The sequence below is a fragment of the Hibiscus syriacus genome, unplaced genomic scaffold (genome assembly GCF_006381635.1).
Source record: "Hibiscus syriacus cultivar Baekdansim isolate YM2019G1 unplaced genomic scaffold, ASM638163v2 tig00016106_pilon, whole genome shotgun sequence".
Classification (NCBI taxonomy): domain Eukaryota; kingdom Viridiplantae; phylum Streptophyta; class Magnoliopsida; order Malvales; family Malvaceae; genus Hibiscus; species Hibiscus syriacus.
Genome location: NW_024062382.1, coordinates 1,000,764 through 1,012,179, shown reverse-complemented (window position 1 = coordinate 1,012,179; position 11,416 = coordinate 1,000,764). Strand labels below are relative to the sequence as shown.

The following is an 11,416-nucleotide window of genomic DNA, read 5'->3' as shown; positions in this document are numbered from 1 at the left end:
TATAAATTAAACTTACACTCACCTTGACACTTTATATATCCACAAGATGTTCCTCACTATAATCCACAACAATCCTTTTATACTTGACTTGTCATAGTCACAAATCAATCACAATCTGTACAAATCACAATTTCATAACGATACATATGTTAGTATTGTACTAACATAAACACATCTCCAATTCAAAATCCATAAGATACTTATCAAAATACTTAACACTTAATAATTCCTTTTAATATTGGCACCAACTTTTCCAATTTACACAAAATGGTCATTCACCATTTTATCACTTAAATTTTAAATACCAAAAATTCCAGAAATTCCATAAATTCAAAAAATTCCATAAATTCAAAAAATTCAAGAAATTCCAGTATTGGAATTATTACCAACCAATTACTTTTACAAAGGTACAATTACCTTTGAGCACCCAACTATGTGAATGTTGCACTTAAACCACTAATCTTTTCAAACTTCCAAAATAGTCATATTTCACATCTAAACACTCATTTCAATTCAAAAACAACATTTTCCAGTGTAGTACATCAACTATTAAACAATTATACAACCATTCCCAACTTTTTTGAAAATTATGAATTGGTCCCCTAACTTTTCAAAAATTACAAAATGGTCCCTAAATTTTTCCAAAGCTTGTAGAATACTTTCTACATCATTTCCAGACCTTATATATTTTTTTCATAATTTTTCTCATCCTTTAAGACCAAAGCCTAATGGTTTAAAATTCCAAAACTAGGGTTTTTATGATTTTACTCAATTTTGATTCTATTCAAGCATGAAATCAACTTTCAATCAACCTTATAACATCTTTACAATCAGATTCCTAATCAACTCTCATCAGAACACAAAGTTCTCCAACTTATAATTTGGCCGAATTTTACAGAAAATTTTTCTAGGAAGATTGAACATGTTTTAACCATAAATAAAGCTTGAAAATAAATATACAACCTCTAAATCATCAAGATTTATCATCAATTTCGTGAATCATATCATGAACATAAACCCTTATATTTGAGATCTTTGAAATCCAGCAAGATTAGAAAGAAAAATTGGTACCAAATGATAGCGTTTTTTGCGTAGATCACTTTCCTAGTTCATGACAAAACTCGAATTCCAAAGAAATTGGCTCAAAAATGGAAAAGAAATATTTTCTTACCTTGGAAGAGAACTCACGTATTGATGCTGGAGAAGATGATGAAGCTTTGATAATTCATCATCTTTTTTTAATATTTAATGAATTAAAAATTCATTAAATACTAAATTACTAATTTACCCTTGAAATTAAAATATCCATACTAATTTACCTTTAATGAACTTGATATTTACATTAATACCAAGCTACAGTAACCTTATCATCTTCCAATAGTCAAATATAGACAAAATATTTTCCCACTTTACCATTTTGCCCTTGCAATTTCCAAAAATTACAATTTAGTCACCTTAATCCAAAGGTTCAAATTAAACATGGAATAAAACCATTAAATATTATTTTCCAACATTTTAAAAATGTTAAAATAATATTTTTATTTTATTATTTTCGCGACCCATTTGTAACTTTTTAAAATTATATTTTAGTCCTTAAACTTTTCAAAGTTTATACTTTAGTCACTAAACTTTACCAAATTTATAATTTGGTCACTAAACTAAATCCATTTATAGAATAAAATTATTTTTGGGAAAAATACCACTTAGGTCTTTAAACTTTTCCCAATTTTCTACTTTGACCGTCAAACTTTCAAAATTTGCATTTTGGTCACTAACCCTCTTTTTGGGATGTTACTGTTTCTGATCTCATACTCTGCTGCTGCAGATGTCCCTCCGACTTCATCATTTCCACTTTCTAATAGTTCCATAAAACTGTTCGGGAACCTGTATGTCGGGTCCTCAAACTCTCTATCGAAAGTTATTTCAGATGGATTTTGAGCCACATCTCATGATGACCCAGAAACATCACATATGTTACGCACATCAACAAATAACTCAATAACTACTATATTGGTTGACTCATGTAATCCAATCATGGTTTTAATATCATCTTCTTCAAGTGAAACTGCAACATATCTGACTGGTTGGGACATATAAAAACCTGTACCTCAAACCATCAATTGCATCTCGAATTTTTCTTTCTATCTTCTGCTTCATTTCTATAAATGTGATGTCTTTTTTGAACATCATATTTATTAGTTTTTCAGTCTGAAAAACAACTTCGACCTCATTTTCCATAATATGTCCATTATAATGGACAATCGTGAAAAAGTTGTTGCTCATTTTCTCTACAAATAAAAAAATGTAAAAATTTAGATTAAAAAAATTAGATAAGGTAATTTCATAAATCATTAAATAAATAAATATAATATACTATTATATTAACGATAAAATAAAATTTGTTATTTAACTTGATTGATTGAATACTAATATTACTAATAATGATTTAATAATTATTATTAATCTAGTGATTTGATATTTAATGATTTAATAATAATATGATTTACTAATGAATACTGATAATTATTTATTATAAATATTTAATGATTTAGATTTGATACTAATCATTTGGTAATGATTACTAATAATAATGATTAGTTTGATAATATTTTTTATTTTTTAAATATTAAACAAATTTGTTAATTAATCAATCAAATTTGTTAAATATCAAACAAATTTTAAGATTATATTCAATTCAATTTTTACTCCTTACTAATTTACACATAATCTAATATAAATTAAACAAAATATTTTTTTTAAAACAACAATAAATATTTTTAAACACAATATTTTTTAAACAGGAATAAATTAAACAAATTAATTTTATATAATCTAATATAAACTAACTAACTAACTATTTTACACATAATGGACAACAAAAAATAATAAATTATCCGCGTATTTATGCCTTCTTCCTTTCCTTTCTTTTCCTTTCTTTTCCTTTATTGTTTCTTTTTTCGAAACAATCTGTACGTGGGCAAAAGTTGTGGAATAATGCCCTGTACGTGTAAACAAAATATTTTTTAAAACAACAATAAATTAAACAAATTAATTTTATATAATCTAATATATTATAATATAACTTAAACTAATAAACTATTTCTTTATTATAATATAACTTAGTTAAAATAACAAACTAACAAACTAATTAAGCACTAATTAACTCTTTTTTTATAATACAACTTCAACTTCAACAAACAACCTAATATACGTTTAAACACACTAACAAATTAATTAAATAATTTTTTTACATTTAATAACTTAAACTAAGAAACTAATTAAATAATTTTTTATATAATATAATATATAACTTAAACTAACAAACTAATATAATATAACTTCAACTAACAAAGTAATAATTTATACTAACAAACTAATTAACTAAAAAAATTTACACTAAACCCTAAACTAACAAACTAATAATTTCATATAATAAACTAATGTAAATTTTAAAAAATACCTCACGAAAACCGCAACTTATCTTTCTTTTTTCTTCTTCATTTCCTTCCTCTCTTCTCCCTTTCTTTCTTTCTTTCTTTCTCTTTCTTATGCTTCTACTCTAAAGCCCCATATCGAATATATATAACTCACCCGATGCATTTGGATATCATATGTGAGCGTATCATCACCATTATTGATGCATGCAACAGCTGATTTCACACTGCAATAATGCAACTATTATAGTTGCAGCAGCTGAATCGGTCTGAATCACGCATGCATGAGCCTTCAGCAGCAGGGGACAGTGGCAGGCTTGGTCGTCGGGCGTGCATGGCGACCTACATGTCGCTGGGAGAGCATGTCGACCTACCCTGCATCCAGAACGATGCTGGGCGTGCATAGCGACCTTGACATCAACACACCTACGTCACCCGGAGCACTTGGCAACCTGCATGGGGACTATAGAGATCACCCTATCTCAGCAATTAAACTGGTGAGAGCATTATTACGAGGAAAAATATTTGACCACATTATCTCGTGGATTTTGCCAATCAGATCCTGTTTTAAATTTTGGGGAATTCTTAACTTCCACCATCCCTCCAACTTTATTGCTTTCTTGAGTCCAAACTGTTCAATTAATATTAATAATAAGGGTAAACTATACATTTAATATTTTAACTATCATGTGTATTCCATTTTAGTCATCTAACTATTTTTTGTTTCAAAATTATACCTGATATTATGTTTCAATTTCATTTTGATCACCCACCATTAAAAAATAAACAATGATGTCAACGTATCATCATAAGATAATGTCATGTCATCATTAAAATCATTTAAAAATATCATGTTAGCAATTCAATTAATTTTGTAGCGATTGGTGACCAAAATGAAATAAAAATATATTTATTGTTAGATATAATTTTGAAAAAAATAACAGTGAGTAAATAAAACAAAACAAAAGTTGTAGTACCCTCATGATATAATATTATGAATCAAAATAAAGTATAAAAATAAAGGTAAATTACATGTTTAGTACTCTAACTATCACTTTTATTCTATTTTGGCCATCCAACTATTTTTTGTTTCAAAATCATACTTAATGTTACATTTTGATTTCTTTTTGGCCATCCACTGTCAAAAATTAACGATAATATAAATGTGTCATCATAATATAATGTTGTATCATCATTGTTCATTTAAATACCACGTTAGCAATTATGTTAATGTTTTAACTATGGGTAATTAAAATGAAACCAAAACATAACGCTAGGTATGATTTTGAAAAAATAATAATTAGGTGACCAAAATAGAATAAAAGTGATAGTTGAGGTATTAAAAATGTAATTTACCCTAAAAATAAAGACTTGAATACTTCTGAAAATGATACGGGCATATCACAGATGCAATCCACAAGCGTTAACTTTAGATAAAAGCCACTTAACCATGATCCATGAAAATTGCTGGTTCTGAAACAAGCACCAACCAAAAGTAAACCATTCATTCCAATGGCTGCTCTTGCTTCTTCTTCATCATCCTCCTCCCTCCTCTTCACCACTCCACCTTCCAAGCTTCCTTCACATTCTTCTCTCTATCCATTCCCACGCTTATCTCTTCCCATTTCCTCTTTCCTCTTTCTTTTATTCTCCTCTCTGTCTCTCCTTCCTCCCTTCCCTACCCCACAACCTCTACACGCTGCTCCGCTTCTTTCACCGTCAGGGCCGCCGCCGCTGCAGACAAGAAGAAGGTCCTTATAGTCAATACAAACAGTGGTGGCCATGCAGTCATTGGTTTCTACTTCGCAAAAGAACTTCTGGGTTCTGGCCATGAGGTCACCGTCATGACTGTTGGAGATGAAGGCTCGGATAAGATGAAGAAGCTCCCTTTTAACAGATTCTCCGTAAGAACTTGTTTTCTGGGTCTTTTTGTTGTTGTCATTTGGTTTCTAATGGCAACTTGTTTTGTATGGGATTTGAGAATGATTATAGGAAATTACGAGGGCTGGAGGGAAGACGGTGTGGGTAGACCCTGCGGATGTAGAGAATGTTGTTGCAGGGGCATCATTTGATGTGGTGTTGGATAACAATGGCAAGGACTTGGACACCGTCAGGTTTTTTTCTTGCATCATTTTCCTTCAAAAGAATTAAGGCTTGAATATCACATTTAGAAGTCAGCAAAATACGGCTCCACTAAAAAATATCGAGTTTTTGGAATCGACTCGACATTAGAAAACTCAACATGATTTGACTCATAATTTTACGACTTCAAAGAAAATTTAATAAAATTTGAGTAATAAATAAGACTCGAAATATATATATATATATATTTTTTAAATTGGTATAAATATCATAACATTATAGATATTTTCTATTAAATTTAAATAGAAACTCAAACTACTCTATTCGAATTTTATAAATTCAACTCAAAAATATTTCAAATAAAATTTGAATTATAAAATAAGACTCATCAACTTGACTAACTTACCCCTGCTCACAACATGCAAGTGCAACTCGACCATTACACTCTTCTCAAAAAAATATGTATGAGCGGATGTAAGTATTGGTCTCGGTTATCTTTTTAGAAAAGAGCAATGGTTCACATGCATAAATGTATATACATGGGAAAACATCAAACTAGTAAGAAGCTGCATACCTGCATGTAATGTAAATAAAGCAGTTCAATCCAATTTCAATGCTTTCAACGTAGGCCAGTGGTAGATTGGGCGAAGAGCTCTGGAGTGAAGCAATTCCTGTTCATCAGCAGTGCCGGAATCTATAAACCGACGGACGAGCCACCTCATATCAAAGGGGTATATATAAACAATATGTGAATGTATATAATGTTGTCCCTAGCATGAATAAACAATACTGGATTCCTTTGTTTAAGCAAAATCTTCACCATTGCAGGATGTTGTTAAGGCTGATGCTGGCCATGTCGGAGTCAATAAATACATTGATAAGTTTTCAGTAGTTGAGCTATATTCCGGCCACAATACATGATCGGATCCGGAAACAACAAAGACTGTGAGGAGTGGTTCTTTGATAGTAAGTCAAAGCAATATTTTCAACTTATCCATAGAACTTTGCTATCAGTTTTTGACATTTTCTTACAACAGGAATTGTGAGAAATAGACCTGTGCCAATCCCAGGCTCAGGGATGCAACATACTAATATTGCCCATGTTAGAGACTTGTCCTCCATGCTGACCATAGCTGTTGAAAAACCATAAGCTGCATCTTTCAATATCTTCAATTGTGTGAGCGACCGTGCAGTGACTCTGGATGGAATAGCCAGATTGTGTGCCGAAGCTGCCGGCTTACCGGTAAAAATTGCTCATTACAATCCAAAAGCCGTCAGAATCGATGCGAAGAAAGCTTTTCCTTTCCGTAATATGGTAAACAATACCTGTTAACCTGAGCATACTGTTTTCAAGCAAAAATACGATTTCACTGCAACAAGTTCACAGTGTAGGTGTTATTTACCATTATCCTTCTTACGTGCAGCACTTTTATGCCGAACCAAGAGCTGCAAAGGACATAATAGGGTGGGAGGGCACCACAAATCTGCCAAAAGACTTGAAGGAGCGATTCGAGGAGTACATAAAGGTCAGGCTTGACAAGAAACCCATGAAGTTCGAGATAGATGATAAGATACTAGAGACCCTTAAAGTTCCGGTAGCTGTTTGATAAACCATAATCAAGGGGCACTCAAAAGTTGCAACTCATACGAGTCCATGCTGCCATTCTGTATGTTTTGTTTACGTTTCCCCTGCAAGTCTTCTCTCTGTTACATGATTAATTTCCGTTGATAAATAGTCTTTTACCTTTCCATAAAACAAGTGATGCATTTACAAAAACAAAGAAACCAGAAGATTAATTAACTAAACCTACAACCGTAATAACTTGACTTAATTTACAAGCCAAGAAATGAACAGAGCATACATGAGTGGAAACAGCACAAGAGAGCAACCGAGTCAATCACAAAGAAGTAGTGGGTGGATTAACTTTGACGTCAAGATAAAGTTTCACTTCAAAAGCAGCATAAGTAGCATGTCGACAGAAGAAAAAGGTAAGACAATTTTCCGGCATTGGGCCTACAGAAGCTCCAGCAACATATTACAACCACAATTAAACAGGATGACAACACGAGCAAGGGGAAGCGATACCTGTCTTAAGTTAACATTCACTTGCTTTTTCATAAAAAATCTCAAAAAGCATTTGAGAAAAGAAAAAATGCACGCTAAACCATAGAATAAGGATGCATCTTAAACAGATGACTGCTGAATACCGGAACATATTACAGATGTAACTAAAGGAAAAATAATAAGCTGTCCGAAAAGTACGTTGCTCTATGAGAGTCTAAACTAAATTAAGCTCTCAGCTAAATAAAGGTACAACTATTCCGAATGTTCAAATATTTTCTTAAACCTGAACTAAAATGGTAGATCTACCACACTAATGTTGCACAGCTAGAGTAGCTTATAATAAGTCATAGAAAATAGAAGAGCTTTTTAGATGACTTTTAGCCAGATGCCACGAGAACAGATGGCATACACAGCATGACTATTCTCCTTGCTCAATCTTGAGATCCTTAAGCTTGGAGTCCAATTCATTCTCATCTTCTGCATTCTCCTCATTGCCATCCTCATCGTCATAATCCTCTCCTTCTGGATCATTCTCATCCAAAAGTCCAAGCATATCAGGGGAACTTTTAAACATTTCCTTCACCTCATCTATTCCTTCATCAGATATGAAATTTCCATTGATATTCAGCAACTTAAATCCAGGTATTTTCACAACCGCTTGGGCCAAAAGCTTTGCCCCAGCTCTCCTAATAGCATTTGTGCTCATATCAACTTCATTCAACCGACTATGACCCTCTCCTAATGCTTTACCAATCAAAATAGCACCTTCATCCTTGAGTTCATTCTCAGCCAAGTTTATTTTGGAAAGGAATTGTTTTGAAGCAATACAGACAGCTAAAGAAGCAGCACCTTTGGCTGTAATGTCATTTCCAGCCATTTCCAGAACTTCCAGAGAAGGTGCAGACTCTTTCAGAACATTGGCAAGTGCTTTTGCCCCATCATCCTCCAGGTTCAAATAACTGAGGTAAATCTCAGTAAGATCTGCAAATAGAGAGAGAGCTTTGCTCAATGCAACTCCTGCTTCCACACCAAACATGTTGTCACGCAGATCAAGCTTCTTTAAATGGGTACATGTCTTTAGTGCTTCAGCTAGAGCCACACCACCATCTGAGCCAACTCTTGTTGAAGAACACCGGAAATACTCCAATGCAGGGGAAAATTTCACAATTTCAGAGATAGTAATTGCACCTTCATCCCCTGTCATGTTATTGTGAAACTGGAGAACTTTCAGTTTCTCAGTAGAAGGAATTAGCTCAGAAACTGCTCGTGCAGCTTCTTCTGAGATACCATCATTCATCAAATAAAGCTCCTCCAAATTATTTTGTGACTTCAGGAGTGCCTCAAATGCCCGAACACCCTTTTCACCCAAAGCATTGTTTGAAAGGTTCAGGTACCTCAATTGAGAACCTTCTAGAGCAGAAGAAAAAAGATTCATGCTTCCAGTGCTTCAGACTCTGGCCTTAGTATATGAATTTCCTGGCTCTCTAAGCGGTTTCAAAATGTTCTCAGCCTCCTCTGCATCTATAAATGCCCGGCGACCTCCAGATATATCAAATACATTTTCATGATGAACATCAATTTTATCTGCTACCTCTTCATCCTTTCCTGTAGGGCCTCTTTTAATAACTTCCAGCATCATTCTACTGGATTCTTTGGCATATACTTGCACTGCAGAACTTCCATCACCATCAGGCTCCTTCTTGTAGTGTTGATCGGCAACGTCAAAAGCTAACTCTTCAATTTTCTTGGCATCCTTCTCAGCTTCTTCAGTACTTACTAGTCCATACTTCCTAGAAAAAATGGATGGCGTTGTAAGATTCTTTGTCATCCGCTCTACAAGCATCAGCCTTGTACTATGACTAGGTGGCCACAATTTCACTGACAGCATGCGGTGTGCAGTCCCAGATTCCATAACTAATTAACCTAGCTCCTAGCACCATCAGAGATTGCAAATACATTATAAATATGAGATGAAAAAAATAAAGGACTCATAAATGTAACAAAAACCAAAATGGTCAACAAATCTGACGTTCTTCATAAGCAACTTCTGTTAAATGAAGTGTGCGCAGCATAATAAGAACATGAGTTAAACTGCAACACCTAAAACTGGCATAGAACAAATAATAATAAAAGAAGACAATCTCAACAATTTTGTTATACTAAAAAGTACTTAATTTATAAATCCACCACTTATCATGAACGGCATCAAATAGGTTCTTACCATGAAATTTTTATCATGATAGATCTTTTAGGCAATTCCTTCAATCAGTTCATACAACTTTAGTGAGAAACTACCAAAAGCAGTCTTATTTGATTATAACTAAACCAGCATGCCATCAATTACATTTCGTTCTTACAGAAGAACCAAATACCAGAATATGTTACCAATAGCAACGGAGATAGCATGCATCTATCAAAGGACTAGAAAAATGCAAGATTTACCAATGATCACAGAGTGGTAAATTCTAGATTCTATGAGCCACAGTTTCAAAAAGTGCAAAACTGCAACATATGTATATCCACATCCATAGAAATTTCGGTCCATGAACATCTTGAATAGCTATATCTTACAAACAAGTAAAAACTTCTGCATTTGAAAACAGATACTCCAATCATAGAGAATTTATGTTTTTGAGCACACATGAGGTATGATAAAAATACAATCCCAAAACCTAAAGTTATTGAGTGAAGCATATCTATACACGACAGACGTAAATATAACAAAAATTCTCTCAAGCGTATTTCACACTGATATAGTATCATCACCCATTACCCATATGACTAAAAACAACATTATCTCCAATCCACCACAACTGATCAATCAGACTAATGCACATCAAAACTGCTTACCGTTTTTACAAAATCCTATAGAAATAAGGATTAAAATTACAGTTAATCGATCCAAATAATGGTTGGGTTTTTAACAGTCGTCGTAAACTTAACAAATAAAGCATGAGAAACTAAGGGGAAAGCTCTAATAAAGATACGGGTACAAAAGAAACGAAAAGAGTCCAAAAGTAAAACCCTAAAACGTAATAAATTCACAAAATTACTGAACTCATAGTAGTTTGTTTCCTACTGGAAATAAATAATGTTTCAATTTCTTACTTGTATTACTAACCGGTTAACAAAAGGGAAAAGTTAAGAACTTTTTTACTCTTGCACCAGCCGATTCACCGAGAACCTGAAACGGGAAAAAAATAAAAGGATAATCCCAAAATTTATCAACCTAGATTTCTTGTTTGAAGTTAAATAAAACAGCTAAACGAATAGTATACACAAGGTCCAGAGAAAGGGGAAATGAAAGAAACCCTAGACTGTTAATTTTCTCGAGAAACAAACAAAAAACACCAAACCAATAAATGGGGAGGAAATTAAACACCTTTTTTTCTCCTTTCTTCTTCTAGGTATTCGTGCTGGAGGTTGGGAGATTGGGATTTTTAGAAAGGAGAGGCGAGAGGGATTTTAAATAGTGAAGAGTGGAGCAGAAAGAGTAATGATAAAGAATTGGAGGGAAATGAAATTACGGATTTTTTACTTCAAAAAAGATGCGTAGGATTTCCGCTTCCAAAATTAATTTCAAATTACAAATTAGGTCCCCCACTTTCTTCTGTCTTTTAGCAGTTCCGGCCTTTGGGTTTTATTATTATTATTATTATTTGGGCTTAAATCTAACCCAAAGGTGTTAGGTCAAGGTTTAGGGTTGCATCTGGTGGAATTAATATTTCATACAGTAAAACTATATGTTTAGTATTTAAACTATCAATTTTAGTATCTAAACTTTTAATTTTTTAGTTTTTATTTTATTACCTATATTTGAAATTTAATGTTAAAT

At 32.8% G+C, this 11,416-nt stretch overlaps 2 pseudogenes; one reads left to right on the top strand and one right to left on the bottom strand.

The window, feature by feature from the left end:
• The first annotated feature begins 4,926 nt into the window (after nucleotides 1-4,926).
• On the top strand, nucleotides 4,927-7,242 carry LOC120208252 (annotated as a pseudogene).
• Nucleotides 7,243-7,742: 500 nt separating this feature from the next.
• LOC120208273 lies at nucleotides 7,743-11,069 on the bottom strand (annotated as a pseudogene).
• Between the last annotated feature and the right edge of the window lie 347 nt (nucleotides 11,070-11,416).